General features: G+C 41.1%; 1 protein-coding gene across 16 annotated transcripts in view; it reads left to right on the top strand.

Annotated features, from left to right (window-relative positions):
* The window catches only part of KIF1B (kinesin family member 1B), a 144,197-nt gene that overhangs the window by 1,852 nt on the left and 119,653 nt on the right, over positions 1–22,692 (top strand). The gene's annotated exons all lie outside the window — the stretch shown is intronic.

Raw genomic sequence — 22,692 nt, 5'->3', positions numbered from 1 at the left:
AATTCTGCAGTCGTGCTGTACCTCTTCTTTCTCATGGAATTCCCAGTTCCCCTCCCCGACACATTTTTGGATATATTCCTCTGCTGTTGGGACGCAGTGATTTGCAGGCCCGATTGGTGGAAGGATCTGACTGCTTAATTCTATCTAACCCCAAATTCTGCAAACCATCTTTAAAACCGATGTGGTTTATGTGTTTATTGGATGAGACTCCAGATTCTCCTCCTCCCTTTTCTCAGATACATTTGAGCGGTGCTAAAAGCAGCCTGTGCTCCCAGGCCAGATGTTAGTTGGACGGGTTTGAGTAGCTGCAGCCATATTAAGTAAGAGCCCAAGATGGCAGCACACATCGCTTCCTCCTGCAGATATCACACTGATGTTCGGAACCAAGAAATCCTCTGTTTCCATAGACTGACTGCCTTAACTCCCAAACATGATCTGCACTCCAGTAACTAATTGCATGCTGTCTGCCGATTACTTGTTAAATACAATACTCCCATTGTAAATGTTGCCACTATATAAATTATAATAATAACTGAATATTCAGTATATCGTAATGGAACTGTCTATATTTTTATTAAACCATGGCTTATGTGTTTGGCATATTGCATCTTGGTATGAACTGCGCCAATATGTATGTCCGTTTCTTCTGGTTAGAGACATCAGTTGTACTGCGATCTAAGTCTTTTGAGCACTACCAAAGTTGCTATTAACGTCCCCCTCTCCCCCTTCAAAAAACAAAAACAAATCTTCAGCAGACTGTTAATGTGGGGGCAGCTAAACACAGTCTGATGTATCATTTTGGCCCCACCTGTGTAATATGGCTACCTAATAGCGCTTGACATCATTCATGCGTTTAGTTCAGTCTAAAAATCTACGGAGCGCATTCACTAAACCAAATCATTGACAATCAGCCGCGTGTGGAGCAGATATGTCCCAAATGGATCTCCAACAAGTAGCTGTTTTTGTAAGTATTTTTTTGTTTTGTTTTTTACTCTTTATAGAAAGTACAAACAGGGGTGCAAAATGTAGCATACTGCACCCCAAGCCTTCATTTAGAATCAATGTGGGAAAGTTAACCACCTTCCACAGTAAGGGAAGGGGAGGTAAATGGGTTTATTTACTAAATATGGAATTAGGGAGAATAGCCAGATTGCTAACATTCTCCAAAATCTCCTTACTGTTATTTATCAAAATGGAAGAATTCAAAGTGAATTTCAAATCTGAGCTTTTCTAAATTCTAGCTAAACTATATGCGTTCAATTAATCTACTCTGGCCTTAAATTGGATTATCCCTGATGGTGAGTAAACCCCAGACTGTTAGTAGAATAGTGAGCGTAAGAGGACATCTAATATCAAACCGTTATATCGCACACCTTTCACGTAATAATTACATTGTTTGAATAATATTCTTTAAAGCTGACATGTTGATGCTTATTCCAGTCAGGGAACGGACCAAATCTGGACCATTCATGTTTTTTGAGGACTGGCTTGGGAGCCACGGGTGTAGAGAAATGATGGTTGCAGGTTTAGTTTGTGAACGGATGGCAATAAGTTGTTTTGAAATGCCCATTGTTTAAGCTGTGAAAACGTTTCTTCTGATATTCTTTTAACCCTTTTCTGTGCCAACGTCTCTGGACTGGAAAGGGTTAACGAGGTCTGTATATATTAGTGAGGCGTTAAGTGAACGTTAATATTAACCTCGGGCTGTGGGATACAAAGTACCGTTTTTTTTTGTTTTGTTTTTTTGGTCTTATGCGTAACAAGTGTCTGGCTTTAAATCAATGCTGTTAGGCTCTTGTTAAATGGGGATGTGATGTCACCGACAGATGAAGCTGGTTGCTATGGAGACTGGATGACGGAAAGGGAAATCTGACGCTTAAGTAGGAACTGAGCAAGTAAAATATTGCTTACGCTGAATAAAGTGTTATTAGAAGCTAATTTTACCAAGGCCCCTGCTCCTGAAGGTGACCTCAACACCTCCTCCTCATCCAGGCAACCCTTTTAAATGTTCAATGTATTGCCACGCCTGACAGCCATGATGGATAGGAAGACTGTCTATTATAGAACTACAGTACCCATAATGCTTTGGGCATCCTTCATAAAGAAATTGGCTGTTGTAATTGCTTTTGGGAGGGTGGTAGTTCTTCCAGGTATTCATTGCTCAGTCCATACATTTTATGCAGTATCGGTGTCCGTCTGATGTTATAGAGGCCTTACCGCTCGCACCCAGAAACAATACTGAAGCTCTCCATTTTTATTTTTTCCTCAGCACCACCCACCCAGGCCCCTGCTCGATATATAGCATGCTCCTAAGTGAGAGTCTCACTTAATTACCTCCTCATTCCCTGTGTTTTACCCATAGCTGCAACTCGCTGTTAACTTCTTTTAGCCATCACTTCCAAATTCCCCTGCTACTTCTTGTCTCAAATCCATTATATCCTTTAGATTGTAAGCTCACTGGCTATCTAGCCAAGCACTTTGTATAAAAGAGCTTCAATGGCTAGTTATCAGCTTTCGGGCAGGGCTCTCTCTGCCTCTTGTATTTATCTGGGTACATTGTACGTTCACTCCCCCAATTTTACAGCGCTGCGGAATCTGTTTGCGTTTTTTTAAATACCAGTAATAATTAAATGGTGAGCTACACATTGCTCAGCCCATATATTGGGAGCAGTGTTAATAGTGAGCTACACATTGCTCAGTCCATATATTGGTAGCAGTGTTAATAGTGAGCTACACATTGCTCAGCCCATATATTGGGTGCAGTGTTAATAGTGAGCTACACATTGCTCAGTCCATATATTGGTAGCAGTGTTAATAGTGAGCTACACATTGCTCAGTCCATATATTGGGAGCAGTGTTAATAGTGAGGTACACATTGCTCAGTCCATATATTGGGAGCAGTGTTAATAGTGAGATACACATTGCTCAGTCCATATATTGGGAGCAGTGTTAATAGTGAGATACACATTGCTCAGCCCATATATTGGGAGCAGTGTTAATAGTGAGATACACATTGCTCAGTCCATATATTGGGAGCAGTGTTAATAGTGAGATACACATTGCTCAGTCCATATATTGGGAGCAGTGTTAATAGTGAGATACACATTGCTCAGTCCATATATTGGGAGCAGTGTTAATAGTGAGATACACATAGCTCAGTCCATATATTGGTAGCAGTGTTAATAGTGAGCTACACATTGCTCAGTCCATATATTGGGAGCAGTGTTAATAGTGAGGTACACATTGCTCAGTCCATATATTGGGAGCAGTGTTAATAGTGAGATACACATTGCTCAGTCCATATATTGGGAGCAGTGTTAATAGTGAGATACACATTGCTCAGTCCATATATTGGGAGCAGTGTTAATAGTGAGATACACATTGCTCAGTCCATATATTGGGAGCAGTGTTAATAGTGAGGTACACATTGCTCAGTCCATATATTGGGAGCAGTGTTAATAGTGAGGTACACATTGCTCAGTCCATATATTGGGAGCAGTGTTAATAGTGAGGTACACATTGCTCAGTCCATATATTCGGAGCGGTGTTAATAGTGAGCTACACATTGCTCAGTCCATATATTGGGAGCAGTGTTAATAGTGAGCTACACATTGCTCAGCCCATATATTGGGAGCAGTGTTAATAGTGAGCTACACATAGCTCAGTCCATATATTGGGAGCAGTGTTAATAGTGAGCTACACATAGCTCAGTCCATATATTGGGAGCAGTGTTAATAGTGAGATACACATTGCTCAGTCCATATATTGGGAGCAGTGTTAATAGTGAGGTACACATTGCTCAGTCCATATATTGGGAGCAGTGTTAATAGTAAGCTACACATTGCTCAGTCCATATATTGGGTGCAGTGTTAATAGTGAGGTACACATAGCTCAGTCCATATATTGGGTGCAGTGTTAATAGTGAGATACACATTGCTCAGTCCATATATTGGGAGCAGTGTTAATAGTGAGGTACACATAGCTCAGTCCATATATTGGGTGCAGTGTTAATAGTGAGATACACATTGCTCAGTCCATATATTGGGTGCAGTGTTAATAGTGAGGTACACATTGCTCAGTCCATATATTGGGAGCAGTGTTAATAGTGAGATACACATTGCTCAGTCCATATATTGGGAGCAGTGTTAATAGTGAGATACACATTGCTCAGTCCATATATTGGGAGCAGTGTTAATAGTAAGCTACACATTGCTCAGTCCATATATTGGGTGCAGTGTTAATAGTGAGGTACACATAGCTCAGTCCATATATTGGGTGCAGTGTTAATAGTGCGATACACATTGCTCAGTCCATATATTGGGAGCAGTGTTAATAGTGAGATACACATAGCTCAGTCCATATATTGGGTGCAGTGTTAATAGTGAGGTACACATTGCTCAGTCCATATATTGGGAGCAGTGTTAATAGTGAGGTACACATTGCTCAGTCCATATATTGGGAGCAGTGTTAATAGTGAGGGACACATTGCTCAGTCCATATATTGGGAGCAGTGTTAATAGTGAGATACACATTGCTCAGTCCATATATTGGGAGCAGTGTTAATAGTGAGATACACATTGCTCAGTCCATATATTGGGAGCAGTGTTAATAGTAAGCTACACATTGCTCAGTCCATATATTGGGTGTAGTGTTAATAGTGAGGTACACATAGCTCAGTCCATATATTGGGTGCAGTGTTAATAGTGAGGTACACATTGCTCAGTCCATATATTGGGAGCAGTGTTAATAGTGAGGTACACATTGCTCAGTCCATATATTGGGAGCAGTGTTAATAGTGAGGGACACATTGCTCAGTCCATATATTGGGAGCAGTGTTAATAGTGAGGGACACATTGCTCAGTCCATATATTGGGAGCAGTGTTAATAGTGAGGGACACATTGCTCAGTCCATATATTGGGAGCAGTGTTAATAGTGAGGGACACATTGCTCAGTCCATATATTGGGAGCAGTGTTAATAGTGAGATACACATTGCTCAGTCCATATATTGGGAGCAGTGTTAATAGTAAGCTACACATTGCTCAGTCCATATATTGGGTGCAGTGTTAATAGTGAGATACACATTGCTCAGTCCATATAATGGGAGCAGTGTTAATAGTGAGATACACATTGCTCAGTCCATATATTGGGAGCAGTGTTAATAGTGAGCTACACATTGCTCAGTCCATATATTGGGAGCAGTGTTAATAGTGAGATACACATTGCTCAGTCCATATATTGGGAGCAGTGTTAATAGTGAGCTACACATTGCTCAGTCCATATATTGGGAGCAGTGTTAATAGTGAGCTACACATTGCTCAGTCCATATATTGGGAGCAGTGTTAATAGTGAGGTACACATTGCTCAGTCCATATATTGGGAGCAGTGTTAATAGTGGGGTACACATTGCTCAGTCCATATATTGGGAGCAGTGTTAATAGTGAGGTACACATTGCTCAGTCCATATATTGGGAGCAGTGTTAATAGTGAGCTACACATAGCTCAGTCCATATATTGGGAGCAGTGTTAATAGTGAGATACACATTGCTCAGTCCATATATTGGGAGCAGTGTTAATAGTGAGATACACATTGCTCAGTCCATATATTGGGAGCAGTGTTAATAGTAAGCTACACATTGCTCAGTCCATATATTGGGTGCAGTGTTAATAGTGAGCTACACATTGCTCAGTCCATATATTGGGAGCAGTGTTAATAGTGAGGTACACATTGCTCAGTCCATATATTGGGAGCAGTGTTAATAGTGAGGTACACATTGTTCAGTCCATATATTGGGAGCAGTGTTAATAGTGAGGTACACATTGCTCAGTCCATATATTGGGAGCAGTGTTAATAGTGAGGTACACATTGCTCAGTCCATATATTGGGAGCAGTGTTAATAGTGAGGTACACATTGCTCAGTCCATATATTGGGAGCAGTATTATTAGTGAGGTACACATTGCTCAGTCCATATATTGGGAGCAGTGTTAATAGTGGGGTACACATTGCTCAGTCCATATATTTGGAGCAGTGTTAATAGTGAGGTACACATAGCTCAGTCCATATATTGGGAGCAGTGTTAATAGTGAGCTACACATTGCTCAGTCCATATATTGGGTGCAGTGTTAATAGTGAGGTACACATTGCTCAGTCCATATATTGGGAGCAGTGTTAATAGTGAGATACACATTGCTCAGTCCATATATTGGGAGCAGTGTTAATAGTGAGCTACACATTGCTCAGTCCATATATTGGGAGCAGTGTTAATAGTGAGATACACATTGCTCAGTCCATATATTGGGAGCAGTGTTAATAGTGAGCTACACATTGCTCAGTCCATATATTGGGAGCAGTGTTAATAGTGAGCTACACATTGCTCAGTCCATATATTGGGAGCAGTGTTAATAGTGAGGTACACATTGCTCAGTCCATATATTGGGAGCAGTGTTAATAGTGGGGTACACATTGCTCAGTCCATATATTGGGAGCAGTGTTAATAGTGAGGTACACATTGCTCAGTCCATATATTGGGAGCAGTGTTAATAGTGAGCTACACATAGCTCAGTCCATATATTGGGAGCAGTGTTAATAGTGAGATACACATTGCTCAGTCCATATATTGGGAGCAGTGTTAATAGTGAGATACACATTGCTCAGTCCATATATTGGGAGCAGTGTTAATAGTAAGCTACACATTGCTCAGTCCATATATTGGGTGCAGTGTTAATAGTGAGGTACACATAGCTCAGTCCATATATTGGGTGCAGTGTTAATAGTGAGATACACATTGCTCAGTCCATATAATGGGAGCAGTGTTAATAGTGAGATACACATTGCTCAGTCCATATATTGGGAGCAGTGTTAATAGTGAGCTACACATTGCTCAGTCCATATATTGGGAGCAGTGTTAATAGTGAGATACACATTGCTCAGTCCATATATTGGGAGCAGTGTTAATAGTGAGCTACACATTGCTCAGTCCATATATTGGGAGCAGTGTTAATAGTGAGCTACACATTGCTCAGTCCATATATTGGGAGCAGTGTTAATAGTGAGGTACACATTGCTCAGTCCATATATTGGGAGCAGTGTTAATAGTGAGGTACACATTGTTCAGTCCATATATTGGGAGCAGTGTTAATAGTGAGGTACACATTGCTCAGTCCATATATTGGGAGCAGTGTTAATAGTGAGGTACACATTGCTCAGTCCATATATTGGGAGCAGTGTTAATAGTGAGGTACACATTGCTCAGTCCATATATTGGGAGCAGTATTATTAGTGAGGTACACATTGCTCAGTCCATATATTGGGAGCAGTGTTAATAGTGGGGTACACATTGCTCAGTCCATATATTGGGAGCAGTGTTAATAGTGAGGTACACATAGCTCAGTCCATATATTGGGAGCAGTGTTAATAGTGAGCTACACATTGCTCAGTCCATATATTGGGTGCAGTGTTAATAGTGAGGTACACATTGCTCAGTCCATATATTGGGAGCAGTGTTAATAGTGAGCTACACATAGCTCAGTCCATATATTGGGAGCAGTGTTAATAGTGAGGTACACATTGCTCAGTCCATATATTGGGTGCAGTGTTAATAGTGAGGTACACATTGCTCAGTCCATATATTGGGTGCAGTGTTAATAGTGAGGTACACATTGCTCAGTCCATATATTGGGAGCAGTGTTAATTGTGAGCTACACATTGCTCAGTCCATATATTGGGTGCAGTGTTAATAGTGAGGTACACATTGCTCAGTCCATATATTGGGAGCAGTGTTAATAGTGAGCTACACATTGCTCAGCCCATATATTGGGAGCAGTGTTAATAGTGAGGTACACATTGCTCAGTCCATATATTGGGAGCAGTGTTAATAGTGAGGTACACATTGCTCAGTCCATATATTGGGAGCAGTGTTAATAGTGAGGTACACATTGCTCAGTCCATATATTGGGAGCAGTGTTAATAGTGAGGTACACATTGCTCAGCCCATATATTGGGAGCAGTGTTAATAGTGAGGTACACATTGCTCAGTCCATATATTGGGAGCAGTGTTAATAGTGAGGTACACATTGCTCAGTCCATATATTGGGTGCAGTGTTAATAGTGAGGTACACATTGCTCAGTCCATATATTGGGAGCAGTGTTAATAGTGAGCTACACATAGCTCAGTCCATATATTGGGAGCAGTGTTAATAGTGAGCTACACATTGCTCAGCCCATATATTGGGAGCAGTGTTAATAGTGAGATACACATTGCTCAGTCCATATATTGGGAGCAGTGTTAATAGTGAGCTACACATTGCTCAGTCCATATATTGGGTGCAGTGTTAATAGTGAGGTACACATAGCTCAGTCCATATATTGGGTGCAGTGTTAATAGTGAGGTACACATTGCTCAGTCCATATATTGGGAGCAGTGTTAATAGTGAGCTACACATTGCTCAGTCCATATATTGGGTGCAGTGTTAATAGTGAGGTACACATTGCTCAGTCCATATATTGGGAGCAGTGTTAATAGTGAGGTACACATTGCTCAGCCCATATATTGGGAGCAGTATTAATAGTGAGGTACACATTGCTCAGTCCATATATTGGGAGCAGTGTTAATAGTGAGGTACACCTTGTTCAGTCCATATATTGGGAGCAGTGTTAATAGTGAGGTACACATAGCTCAGTCCATATATTGGGAGCAGTGTTGATAGTGAGCTACACATTGCTCAGCCCATATATTGGGAGCAGTGTTAATAGTGAGCTACACATTGCTCAGCCCATATATTGGGAGCAGTGTTAATAGTGAGGTACACATTGCTCAGTCCATATATTGGGAGCAGTGTTAATAGTGAGGTACACATTGCTCAGTCCATATATTGGGAGCAGTGTTAATAGTGAGGTACACATTGCTCAGTCCATATATTGGGAGCAGTGTTAATAGTGAGGTACACATTGCTCAGTCCATATATTGGGAGCAGTGTTAATAGTGAGCTACACATTGCTCAGTCCATATATTGGGAGCAGTGTTAATAGTGAGCTACACATTGCTCAGCCCATATATTGGGAGCAGTGTTAATAGTGAGCTACACATTGCTCAGTCCATATATTGGGAGCAGTGTTAATAGTGAGGTACACATTGCTCAGTCCATATATTGGGAGCAGTGTTAATAGTGAGGTACACATTGCTCAGTCCATATATTGGGAGCAGTGTTAATAGTGAGGTACACATTGCTCAGTCCATATATTGGGAGCAGTGTTAATAGTGAGGTACACATTGCTCAGTCCATATATTGGGAGCAGTGTTAATAGTGAGATACACATTGCTCAGCCCATATATTGGGAGCAGTATTATTAGTGAGCTACACATTGCTCAGTCCATATATTGGGAGCAGTGTTAATAGTGAGATACACATTGCTCAGTCCATATATTGGGAGCAGTGTTAATAGTGACATACACATTGCTCAGTCTATATATTGGGAGCAATGTTAATAGTGAGATACACATTGCTCAGTCCATATATTGGGAGCAGTGTTAATAGTGAGATACACATTGCTCAGTCCATATATTGGGAGCAGTGTTAATAGTGAGATACACATTGCTCAGTCCATATATTGGGAGCAGTGTTAATAGTGAGCTACACATTGCTCAGTCCATATATTTGGAGCAGTGTTAATAGTGAGGTACACATTGCTCAGTCCATATATTGGGTGCAGTGTTAATAGTGAGATACACATTGCTCAGCCCATATATTGGGAGCAGTGTTAATAGTGAGATACACATTGCTCAGCCCATATATTGGGAGCAGTGTTAATAGTGAGCTACACATTGCACAGTCCATATATTGGGAGCAGTATTAATAGTGCGGTACACATTGCTCAGTCCATATATTGGGAGCAGTGTTAATAGTGAGGTACACATTGCTCAGTCCATATATTGGGAGCAGTGTTAATAGTGAGCTACACATTGCTCCCAATATATGGACTGAGCAATGTGTAGCTCACTATTAACACTGCTCCCAATATATGGACTGAGCAGTGTTAATAGTGAGGTACACATTGCTCAGCCCATATATTGGGAGCAGTGTTAATAGTGAGATACACATTGCTCAGTCCATATATTGGGAGCAGTGTTAATAGTGAGATACACATTGCTCAGTCCATATATTGGGAGCAGTGTTAATAGTGAGATACACATTGCTCAGTCTATATATTGGGAGCAGTGTTAATAGTGAGATACACATTGCTCAGTCCATATATTGGGAGCAGTGTTAATAGTGAGATACACATTGCTCAGTCCATATATTGGGAGCAGTGTTAATAGTGAGATACACATTGCTCAGTCCATATATTGGGAGCAGTGTTAATAGTGAGCTACACATTGCTCAGTCCATATATTGGGAGCAGTGTTAATAGTGAGGTACACATTGCTCAGTCCATATATTGGGTGCAGTGTTAATAGTGAGGTACACATTGCTCAGTCCATATATTGGGAGCAGTGTTAATAGTGAGCTACACATTGTTCCCAATATATGGACTGAGCAATGTGTAGCTCACTATTAACACTGCTCCCAATATATGGACTGAGCAGTGTTAATAGTGAGGTACACATTGCTCAGCCCATATATTGGGAGCAGTGTTAATAGTGAGATACACATTGCTCAGTCCATATATTGGGAGCAGTGTTAATAGTGAGATACACATTGCTCAGTCTATATATTGGGAGCAGTGTTAATAGTGAGATACACATTGCTCAGTCCATATATTGGGAGCAGTGTTAATAGTGAGATACACATTGCTCAGTCCATATATTGGGAGCAGTGTTAATAGTGAGATACACATTGCTCAGTCCATATATTGGGAGCAGTGTTAATAGTGAGATACACATTGCTCAGTCCATATATTGGGAGCAGTGTTAATAGTGAGCTACACATTGCTCAGTCCATATATTGGGAGCAGTGTTAATAGTGAGGTACACATTGCTCAGTCCATATATTGGGTGCAGTGTTAATAGTGAGATACACATTGCTCAGCCCATATATTGGGAGCAGTGTTAATAGTGAGATACACATTGCTCAGCCCATATATTGGGAGCAGTGTTAATAGTGAGCTACACATTGCTCAGTCCATATATTGGGAGCAGTATTAATAGTGCGGTACACATTGCTCAGTCCATATATTGGGAGCAGTGTTAATAGTGAGGTACACATTGCTCAGTCCATATATTGGGAGCAGTGTTAATAGTGAGCTACACATTGCTCCCAATATATGGACTGAGCAATGTGTAGCTCACTATTAACACTGCTCCCAATATATGGACTGAGCAGTGTTAATAGTGAGGTACACATTGCTCAGCCCATATATTGGGAGCAGTGTTAATAGTGAGATACACATTGCTCAGTCCATATATTGGGAGCAGTGTTAATAGTGAGGTACACATTGCTCAGTCCATATATTGGGAGCAGTGTTAATAGTGAGCTACACATTGCTCCCAATATATGGACTGAGCAATGTGTAGCTCACTATTAACACTGCTCCCAATATATGGACTGAGCAGTGTTAATAGTGAGGTACACATTGCTCAGCCCATATATTGGGAGCAGTGTTAATAGTGAGATACACATTGCTCAGTCCATATATTGGGAGCAGTGTTAATAGTGAGGTACACATTGCTCAGTCCATATATTGGGAGCAGTGTTAATAGTGAGATACACATTGCTCAGCCCATATATTGGGAGCAGTGTTAATAGTGAGATACACATTGCTCAGTCCATATATTGGGAGCAGTGTTAATAGTGAGGTACACATTGCTCAGCCCATATATTGGGAGCAGTGTTAATAGTGAGGTACACATTGCTCAGCCCATATATTGGGAGCAGTGTTAATAGTGAGGTACACATTGCTCAGTCCATATATTGGGAGCAGTGTTAATAGTGAGATACACATTGCTCAGTCCATATATTGGGAGTAGTGTTAATAGTGAGCTACACATTGCTCAGTCCATATATTGGGAGCAGTATTAATAGTGCGGTACACATTGCTCAGTCCATATATTGGGAGCAGTATTAATAGTGAGGTACACATTGCTCAGTCCATATATTGGGAGCAGTGTTAATAGTGAGGTACACATTGCTCAGTCCATATATTGGGAGCAGTGTTAATAGTGAGCTACGCATTGCTCAGCCCATATATTGGGAGCAGTGTTAATAGTGAGCTACACATTGCTCAGCCCATATATTGGGAGCAGTGTTAATAGTGAGGTACACATTGCTCAGTCCATATATTGGGAGCAGTGTTAATAGTGAGGTACACATAGCTCAGTCCATATATTGGGAGCAGTGTTAATAGTGAGCTACACATTGCTCAGTCCATATATTGGGAGCAGTGTTAATAGTGAGGTACACATTGCTCAGTCCATATATTGGGAGCAGTGTTAATAGTGGGGTACACATAGCTCAGTACATATATTGGGAGCAGTGTTAATAGTGAGGTACACATAGCTCAGTACATATATTGGGAGCAGTGTTAATAGTGAGCTACACATTGCTCAGTCCATATATTGGGTGCAGTGTTAATAGTGAGGTACACATAGCTCAGTCCATATATTGGGTGCAGTGTTAATAGTGAGGTACACATAGCTCAGTCCATATATTGGGAGCAGTGTTAATAGTGAGGTACACATTGCTCAGTCCATATATTGGGAGCAGTGTTAATAGTGAGGGACACATTGCTCAGTCCATATATTGGGAGCAGTGTTAATAGTGAGATACACATTGCTCAGTCCATATATTGGGAGCAGTGTTAATAGTGAGGTACACATTGCTCAGCCCATATATTGGGAGCAGTGTTAATAGTGAGGTACACATAGCTCAGTCCATATATTGGGAGCAGTGTTAATAGTGAGATACACATTGCTCAGTCCATATATTGGGAGCAGTGTTAATAGTGAGATACACATTGCTCAGTCCATATATTGGGAGCAGTATTAGTCAGTCTGATATTTAAAGTCCGTTATTCATTGCCCAGTCCATACATATTGCTCCATATCTTGATAAAGACCTCAGTTGAGGTCGAAACGTTGCTGTTGTTTTTTTCATGATCTGAATCTTAAATAAACCTGCCACCGTCATTGCTTTGAGTGCCGGATCTTATTGTATTTTTCACTTCTGAGTTGGGGTTTTACCAGCCACGGATCTGGCACTTTTGCTTTCTGTTTAAGCTGAGGGCGGACTCTGCACCATTACCATATGGACTGGCAACGACTGCTCCTGCCTCCTCACTATACAAATCTCTTCATTCAGCCTCAGCCTCAGTCTTTGGATGATACATAAACATAAAGATACATTTAAGTTAACTTTTTCCTGACTGATCACTTAAGAAATGTATCCAGAAATTGTGAAATCTTTCAATGAAAGTGTCCAGACACTACTTTCAACTATGTATCTAATTCTTTGGCTAAAGCCTGGCTGTACTAATGTCTGCAGGAAGGTGGTTTGTGTAATAATCGTTCAATTAGGATACTATAGAAATGGCTGTGTTGGTAAATGCTCCCAAAGTTGTTACTTATTTGAAAGCCCGTCACTCTGTCTTCAGGGCAAGATGGTAACCTTTTCTTGTACCGTTTATAAATAGTGCAATCATTCAAATAGCCGAAAGGCAAATTTGAAAACTACAGGATTTTGGGACCGTATGCGTGGTCTTAGCCATCCAGATGTTTGGAGTACATTTCCTAAGATGCTCAGACATCAGGGCCCACATCTCTTACTAGCAAAGTGTATTGATTCATAGTGTAGCCATGGCATTTTAAAGGAACACTATAGTCCCCTAAATTACTTTAGCTAAATAAAGCAGTTTTAGTGTATAGATCATTCCCCTGCAATTTCACTGCTCAATTCACTGTCATTTAGGAGTTAAATCACTTTGTTTCTGTTTATGCAGCCCTAGCCACACCTCCCCTGGCTATGATTGACAGAGCCTGCATGGAAAAAAAAACTGGTTTCACTTTCAAACAGATGTAATTTACCTTAAATAATTGTATCTCAATCTCTAAATTGAACTTTAATCACATACAGGAGGCTCTTGCAGGGTCTAGCAAGCTATTAACATAGCAGGGGATAAGAAAATCTTAATTAAACAGAACTTGCAATAAAGAAAGCCTAAATAGGGCTCTCTTTACAGGAAGTGTTTATGGAAGGCTGTGCAAGTCACATGCAGGGAGGTGTGACTAGGGTTCATAAACAAAGGGATTTAACTCCTAAATGGCAGAGGATTGAGCAGTGAGGCTGCAGGGGCATGTTCTATACACCAAAACTGCATCATTAAGCTAAAGTTGTTCAGGTGACTAGTGTCCCTTTAATGTTAAATTGTATTTAGGGCTTAGCGTTTCTAATAATTGTTTGTCAGGTGTGGACAGAAGATAAAACCTAAGGTTTTGAAAAATGTCAACTTCTATTCAGAAAACTGTTGAAAACTCTTGACATTTTTAGTCGTTCTATAGTGGGTCTATCTTTAGGGTCACCCCGGGAGTCGCAGAACGTGTCGGATCTTTCAGTGTACATCTTTTGTGTTCTAATGTTTTTAACTCTGTAATGATACGTTGGTCCCATAAAAGTGTCCTGCATTCGTAGTTCAATTTAAAGATGTAGTGACCTGATCTTTGCTTGTCTTCAGTCTGTTAGTACCGATCACTATCTTGTTTGGGCAAACCTGTTCCAATACTTTTGCTTTCACTTTTCTAGAGTCTTTGGAGAAGATGAGCTTTGGGCAAACCATTATTCACTTAATACATGTACATATTGCAGGGCCGATAATCTTATTGGAACATGTTCATGTGAAATTGGGTTATGAATAACAAAATATCCAGATTCCAACAATTGAAATGGTTTGCATATACATTTTTAATAATGTATTAATCTCGTCTGTCTCCTATGCATTTTCCAGCATGCATTTGCCTTGCTTTCCTGAATGACTTCTAATAAATATTTTAGAAAAATTTATTTTGTTCCTTTTTAGTTTATTTAAAAAAAAAAAAAAAAAAAAAAAAGCTACGGCTATTTAAACAATCAGTTCGTTGCCCGTTTTCAACATTGCTGTGTATAGTCCTGGCTGGAATTTTCATATCAGTGATGCTAACTTGTTTCAGGACTCAACTGATGCAGACATATGCATGGGAAAAAAGGGGATAAATGGTGTGTATAAATTCTTTAATGCTCATTTAGTATTACAGTGGAACCTTGGAACTCGAACGGTCCCGTTCAATACGAACAATAGTCGAACATAACTTAAGAGTAAAAAATGTACCCGAACATAAAAGAGCCGCTCACCGGGGTCATGTGACCCCGCCAGCCAGCTCTCCCCCCTCCTCCCTCCCAATCTCATGGGGTGGCAGCTGACCAGCTGGGAGCCCATGAGTGCACACTCTGCTCTCACTGGGATTGCCTGAGTGTGGTCGGCGGCTAGCGTACAGTGAGCTCACCATGGAAGACAAACTTTCCCAGGACATGGACCCAAGTACCTCCTCCGCTTCATCATCCTCATCACCTTCCTCTTCAGGCTCAGAGACCATGTCTGAGTGAGACCCCAAAACCTCAACCGAGGAGAGCTGTACTGACTGTGACTCTGAGGGTCCCCACTCCTCCCAGCAAGGGGGAGCAGTGAAGAGATCTGCAGGGGGGCAGGATATAGGAGATTGCACACAATATAATTTGAGAATTATTTTTAATGCATGCAGGAATTAACCCTGCAAGGTAATTTATTATTTATAAAACCTGCAAAAATTAGACTAAAGTTAAATTAAAGTTCGGATAAATGCCAGTTAAAGCTGTAAGTATTTTATCTTGCAGCTGAGTACCCTGGCAATCATAGCCAAACCATTTAGTTTTTGTGGATTTAATTTAGTGTAGTTGTCATGCAGTTTAATTATTGAATTTGCTGGGTTTGCCAAGGTCCCCCCACTGTCCTCACTGTGAGTCATCAATCGGGCTCACCTTAAATGCTCTGAATGGGGTTACACTGAGCAAAATTAGGTAGTCACAAGTTGACCGCTTTTTAAGTTTTCAGCAGAAATCAATTCTGAGTAGCACTATGCTGGGCATGCCAAGTCCAAGACTTTCTCATTGTGTCACCTGTTATTCAGAGACCCACCACAGACTGAGCTCTGCATTATTGGCTGTTGGGACTTGGAAAAATCTGGCACCGTTTTTTGATTTTTCAGTAGGGTGCAGTCAATAAGGCATTTCATGTATTTCAGATATTATGAACGTGAGGAATTTTTTGTTAATGGACAATTGAATAGTTTGCAGCATATATTGTGAGATGGAATCCTGATCTCGTTTAGCTGTTTGTTTCTTGTGGACTCGAGGTTGGTGACTTTATTTTTGAAACATTGAATGCTAAGTCAGCATGCAGAAAGAGATTGCAAGCGGGGGGCAGGATGGAGAGGGCTGAGAGCGGGGCGCAGGATGGAGAGGGCTGAGAGCGGGGGGGGGCAGGATGGAGAGGGCTGAGAGCGGGGGGGGCAGGATGGAGAGGGCTGAGAGCGGGGGGGGCAGGATGGAGAGGGCTGAGAGCGGGGGGGGCAGGATGGAGAGGGCTGAGAGCGGGGGGGGCAGGATGGAGAGGGCTGAGAGCGGGGGGGGCAGGATGGAGAGGGCTGAGAGCGGGGGGGCAGGATGGAGAGGGCTGAGAGCGGGGGGGGCAGGATGGAGAGGGCTGAGAGCGGGGGGGGGCAGGATGGAGAGGGCTGAGAGCGGGGGGGGGCAGGATGGAGAGGGCTGAGAGCGGGGGGGGGCAGGATGGAGAGGGCTGAGAGCGGGGGGGGGCAGGATGGAGAGGGCTGAGAGCGGGGGGGGCAGGATGGAGAGGGCTGAGAGCGGGGGGGCAGGATGGAGAGGGCTGAGAGCGGGGGGGGCAGGATGGAGAGGGCTGAGAGCGGGGGGGGGCAGGATGGAGAGGGCTGAGAGCGGGGGGGCAGGATGGAGAGGGCTGAGAGCGGGGGGGGCAGGATGGAGAGGGCTGAGAGCGGGGGGGCAGGATGGAGAGGGCTGATAGCGGGGGGGGGCAGGATGGAGAGGGCTGAGAGCGGGGGGGCAGGATGGAGAGGGCTGAGTGCAGGTCAGGGAGTAATAATAATGACGAAGTGGGGCCAGAATGGTGTAGATGGCAAGAACTGTGTAGTCTGGATGAAAATTAAAAAGGTATAACAATATAGTGTCGTTCTCTCATGATAATACACTTTTAGAGGATTAATTTTACTGTATAGAAATTTGTGAAGTGAACATGTTTCTATCTAATTAAGAACTCCCCCTGGCTGTTACCCTTTACATTGATGTTTTGGACAAAATCGATTCTACGTAATGTTTAACTTGTTTCCCAAGTTAAAGCCTAAGGATATTGGCCTAAGGTATTAGAGGGCTATAGGTAAAAGAACACCTTACCTTCCAGGTGCGTTACCCCATCCCAATATGCGTGCTAAGGGGATAAGGCAAGCTGTTTGGGCTCCCACCGGAGGAGTCATGCCCCTTGGTGTTTGAATAGTCCATAATCTTTGATGTACCCCATAAAATGTCATCTTAAGTACTTTCCTAATTAGTTTCCCTATCCGACGGTCTGACTCAAACTCTTTTCCGGTCTCCCTAAAGGACGGGATGCAGTGGTTATCAATATCAACACTTTTCCAGATGACGGCTCACTTCAATGACTAAAACCTTCCCAAAGCACACCTAGTATTCTTTATATTGGGCATGGGCTTAAAAAGATCATATAGACTCGTATCTTTACCAAAGAGTTAAGCATTCTGTATAGTTTATACTTCTAGCTAAATCCGTGTACCAGTTTTCATTGCCAGAATTGAATTACTGTTTTTATGCAGACTCTTACTAAATATTGCAATGGTTACAAACGGTATTCAGCCATGAACTTGTGACACAATGTGGAGGATTTATCAGGGAAAAGCCACTACTATTTTGGGTGCAAAGCGTTAAATGTGAGCCATTCTATTGGAGTAATGGGTCAGACGTGCTGCCACAAGGTGGGGTGGTTTGGGGTGTAGTCTCCGGAGTTCATGGTCTGCCATCTTGGAATCTGGGAGTTCCACTCCTCTCTGTCTTTCATTGTCATCAGTCATGACAGTATGGAACGGTTAATGGATCCTAGGCCCCTGTTTAACTTCTCACTGCTTCCAAACAGGGCAAAAAGCAATATTAAATGAAACCCATAGCCCACCTACACTGCCCTCAGTTACATTATATGCAAGTGATGCCAAACCTTAAACCAAAGGGTAATCTATATGTTGTAGATAATTCATAACCTAAAGTAATGTGTACATTAGCTCTATCTGTAGAGTGCAATGACAGATCACAAAGCTTTATACAAAGATTGCAATTAAGTGAAATACTGACAATACAGTCGGCATAAAAATAAAATATTAGTCGCTGAGGCCTATGAGAACGTTGATGGCAGAGGCTCTTAGATGTATCTGTCTGTATGCAAAGTGTCCATGAGTATCATTTTAAATCCATTTTTGTATTTGAGCTAATCATTCATTGGTCACAGTGAAGAAATATATACCAGAGCTGGTTATTGACTTTACAGCAAGCTTTGAGTAAGTCTCCCTTAAGCATGACTGCTCATTTTAAAGGCACAGTGACCTTGGTTCAGGCAGTGTGACATTGCATGCTTATTCCTATAGACATCCTGGGGCTCATTTTACAGCAAGTAGCTTGTGGTTGCGGCGGGAGCCTAAAAGGTGAATCAATTGTTTGTCGTGTCCAAATCCAGTTCTTTCCAAATTCTGTCTACTAGTCCTTACAACAAAATGCCCTCTGCAGTCTGTTGGTACCAAGTCATTGCTGCTTTCTTAGTACGGAACCATCACTCCCTATAGCGTTCCTGTTATATAACACAAGTCCCAGAATCCAACTGGCACATAATCACCTGGCTATAGTAAATTACACCTGTCTAGTCATGACCTGCAATGTACCTAGACGGTCTCTGTCTGTTTGTTCAGTCTATGTGAATGGGTATTGCTTTACTAATAACAGAACATTGTCCATTTCCCACTATCTTGATAGAAGATCTTGTACTATGCTCCAGTACTGACTGAGAAGAATGATAATATATGCATTTAACTCTGTGTAGCTGAATGTATGGATGGGCTGCTATTGTGTCTGGGTATAATTATTCTGTCTGCATTTCAAAGTCTTTCTCCCGAGGATTTAGGTCACCTGTCTAATATGTTTGGATTCCCCAGTGCCACATTGCATCCAGTTTTATTCTGTCTGGGATTGTTTTTGGTGGGTGTCTTTGTTATATATGTTAATTTAGCTTTACAAAGCAGAAGTGTCTTTAATTTCTTATTGCCGCCCCAGCTGGAAAATTATTAATCTTGGAAGAGTGTATGAGATCATCCCATAATGCGTTCTCAGGATGGCTTTGTTGGTGTTACCCTCTCCTACACTCCCATCGCCTCCCTGCCTGCGCGTCTCTGCCGGTCGCATTTCATACAGTGAGTGCAGACCTGTCCTGGACAAAGACAATTCTGGCTTAATATTTCTGGATTCAATTCAGTTTCTATAAATTGATGCTTTATTCCGAGTCGATCCAAAGCGGATAGGTTAGCAGAGCATCTTCGTTCTAGCTTTCGACCACTCCTGCTTTAAATAAACTTATCGCTGACACACACTTTCTGCATTTGTTTTCATAATTAGATTTTTTTAGTTCTGCGTAACCAGATTTTGCAATACAAATATTTGTGCTATTATTTTACTTTTCTGGAGAGAGAAAAAAAAAAAAGTGTTATCCCTGCAGATGTAAACATAGCAGTTTACATTGGGGTTAATCCAGCCTCTAGTAGCTGTCTCATTGACAGCCGCTAGAGGCGCTTCCGTGCTTCTCACTGTTTGTTTTCCTGGCACTATAGTGGTCCTTTAATATATAAACATTAAGGCCTCCATTTTATTATATATATTCTGTCATATAATATTAAGAAACTAAGATGTTTTATAATCTTAAAGGTCTAAATCCAGACATTTGATGGTGATTTTTAGAATGTATATATATATAATATTTTAATCCAGTCTCACTACTGTACACTTTTGAATGTGAGCTCATTTACGAAGGAATCGGGTGCAGGTAGAGCCAGGAAGCTCTGTATGTCATAGAAACATAGAATGTGACCATTCGGCCCACCTAGTCTACCCAATTTTCTAAATCCTTACAATTCCAATATTTTAATAATTAAGCAATGTTTATTTTGTGCAATGCAAAACATTAAGATTTCGAGAAACCGCATTTTCTTTTATTTTTTTTTATTTTTTTTAATAGTTTTTGAAATCTTGGCATTGTTTTGCTTTTTATTTTCATAGCAGGTGGTGGGTGGCTCGGAGGAAACGGGAAGGTCAGTTCCATGAAGAATGCATTCTATTCCTAGCAGGCACTTGTTATGTGGGAGGGATGATGCTTCCTTGAATGCTTGTTGCAGGGCACTCTGATTTCTGGGACTTCTTTAATTTGTTTACTAAGCTCAATAGGTGAATTGTAGGAAAATGTGATCAGGTAGAAGCGTTTTAGCAGACATTTCCATCTTAAAGTAATTAAAAAAATAAATAAAATATTTCTAAAAGTGAAAGATTCTATGTATTGTAGCCTCTATTCATATCATTTTGTTATTAATCCATAATTCTCCCAGAGGGCAGCCATGTTTATTTTCCTGTTTGGGCAGAAGCGCTGCTTCTCAGACCAATGAGCATTGTTAAAGGAATATGCGACACTTTGTCAGAGGTGAAAGGGTTTAAAGCTTAACTTTGCCTTGAAGTTATTATTTTCCTGTGGCGCTCTACGCCATTGAAAGTATGGTCCAATATCTTGCTGACATGTTCAGCGCAGAGATGTCCGATTACAGCCCATCTGCAGAGAAACTGGTGAACAGGTTGGAGAACCTTGTTCCATTTTAGTACATAGCAAATTTCTATTGTCTTTGTTATGGAATCCATAATGGCACCCTGTGTTTTGTCCAGAGTACGGTGTCTGATACACGAGTGGGAGAATTGGTTCCGCAAACGTCCTGAATAAAGGGGGGGGCAGGTTTGTATAGCACAATGCTGGCTAAATAAAGTTTACTGGGGCCACAATTCCCCTCCTCCTGCTTGCTTTCCAGGTAATCACATGATGTTTCTGTATCTGGTTTCTCTGGCCTCTACGTTGACTTGTTTCACGATGTGTTAATTGTCTGCAATTCCAGGGGATTCGTAGTGAATTTCAAATTCCAGGCCAAAATAGCTAGAGTGAGAACAGCTGTTTTATTTTTTATTTTTTCGTCTGGTTATTTTATTCCACTTTAACGTAATTTTAAATCCTCTTTGAACTTTAGAAATTCCCACTTTAGTATACAGCCCCCATGGTGTTGCCTCTGTAGTGGACTTTGAACATTATGGGATCACTTTTTGTCTTGGAAATCAAAGGAATTCACGGCTGATGTAAAAAAATGCTGACTTTAGAGATCGTATTCCAGACCAGGGTTTTATTTACATTGACTTAGCCCAGTCTAACCTTCACTGCTGATGGGAAGAGGGGTGTGAGAGGTTAATACAAACACAGACGATGGCCTTTTTATAAAGAAATTATATTTATTAACCGTTTTATTATTTGCAAACGCGTTTTTGTTTATATAAAAATAAATATTGGACTGCATTTCAGGGTTTTGTTAATGCTTACTGGGGATTTTGTGTCTTGAAATCCGCGTAATCTCATCATTCGTTTTTTTTTTTTCTTTTCCCAACCAGAAAGCTTGCAGACTACTCGCCAAAACTGCCCCGTTTATTCTGTAAAGGTCTCTTATTATGATTATTATTATTGGCATTTATATAGCGCCAACAGATTCCGTAGCGCCTTACAATATTATGAGTGGGTGGATTTAACTATAAATCGGACAATTACAAATAAACTTACAGGAGCGCTAGGTTGAAGAGGGCCCAGTCTATAACTTAGAATACGATAGGGGAGATAGTGAAAAGTAAAGGTCCTTGGACTAATGGACAGCAATTATTAACGTATTGTTGATTATTTGCGATGCTGTGAAAGTCTGGAATTTTTGTATTTTTTTTTACCCACTATTGGTCAAACTGCTCAGAAACTGGGGCATAATGTCTGTAGCCGCATGGCACCATAACCCCTGCATTGGTGTGTATTGGTTATGGTGCCTGCTCCTAGATGTTTATGTATATTTGTATTTGCCATGTGTCTTTCTGTGCCAAGTAACTCTATATGTAATATGTGCATGTATAGTTCATGTTTAGTGTATGGACGTATGTGCATATTTATTTGCTTGTGATACATTTCACTTCCTTCCAGATTGTTAAATTGTGGCCACTCCAATGATTACTGGCTGACTTTAATCCGTTTGAGGGCGCCTCCTGCAGTATCTGTACAAGTTAAAATATTTTATTATTATTATTATTGGTATTTATATGGCGCCAACTGATTCCTCAGAGCTCATTCAGCGTCCTCCTCATCAAATTAACATATATAGTATCACATCAGAGCCCTGCCATAGACCGTATCAATAGGAGGATCGGAATGGATTTAGTTTTATTACCTTAGTGTTGTAATGTGTAAGGGGATGACTCCTACCTGTAATGTCCCTTTAAATGTTAAATGCAGCCTCATACCGTGCTACATGGTTAATGAGATGCTTGCCGTTTAAG

The sequence above is a fragment of the Pelobates fuscus genome, chromosome 11, assembly GCF_036172605.1.
Source record: "Pelobates fuscus isolate aPelFus1 chromosome 11, aPelFus1.pri, whole genome shotgun sequence".
Taxonomy (NCBI): Eukaryota; Metazoa; Chordata; class Amphibia; order Anura; family Pelobatidae; genus Pelobates; species Pelobates fuscus.
Note: the sequence above shows the minus strand (reverse complement) of the source record. Positions and strands in the feature narration are given on the sequence as shown.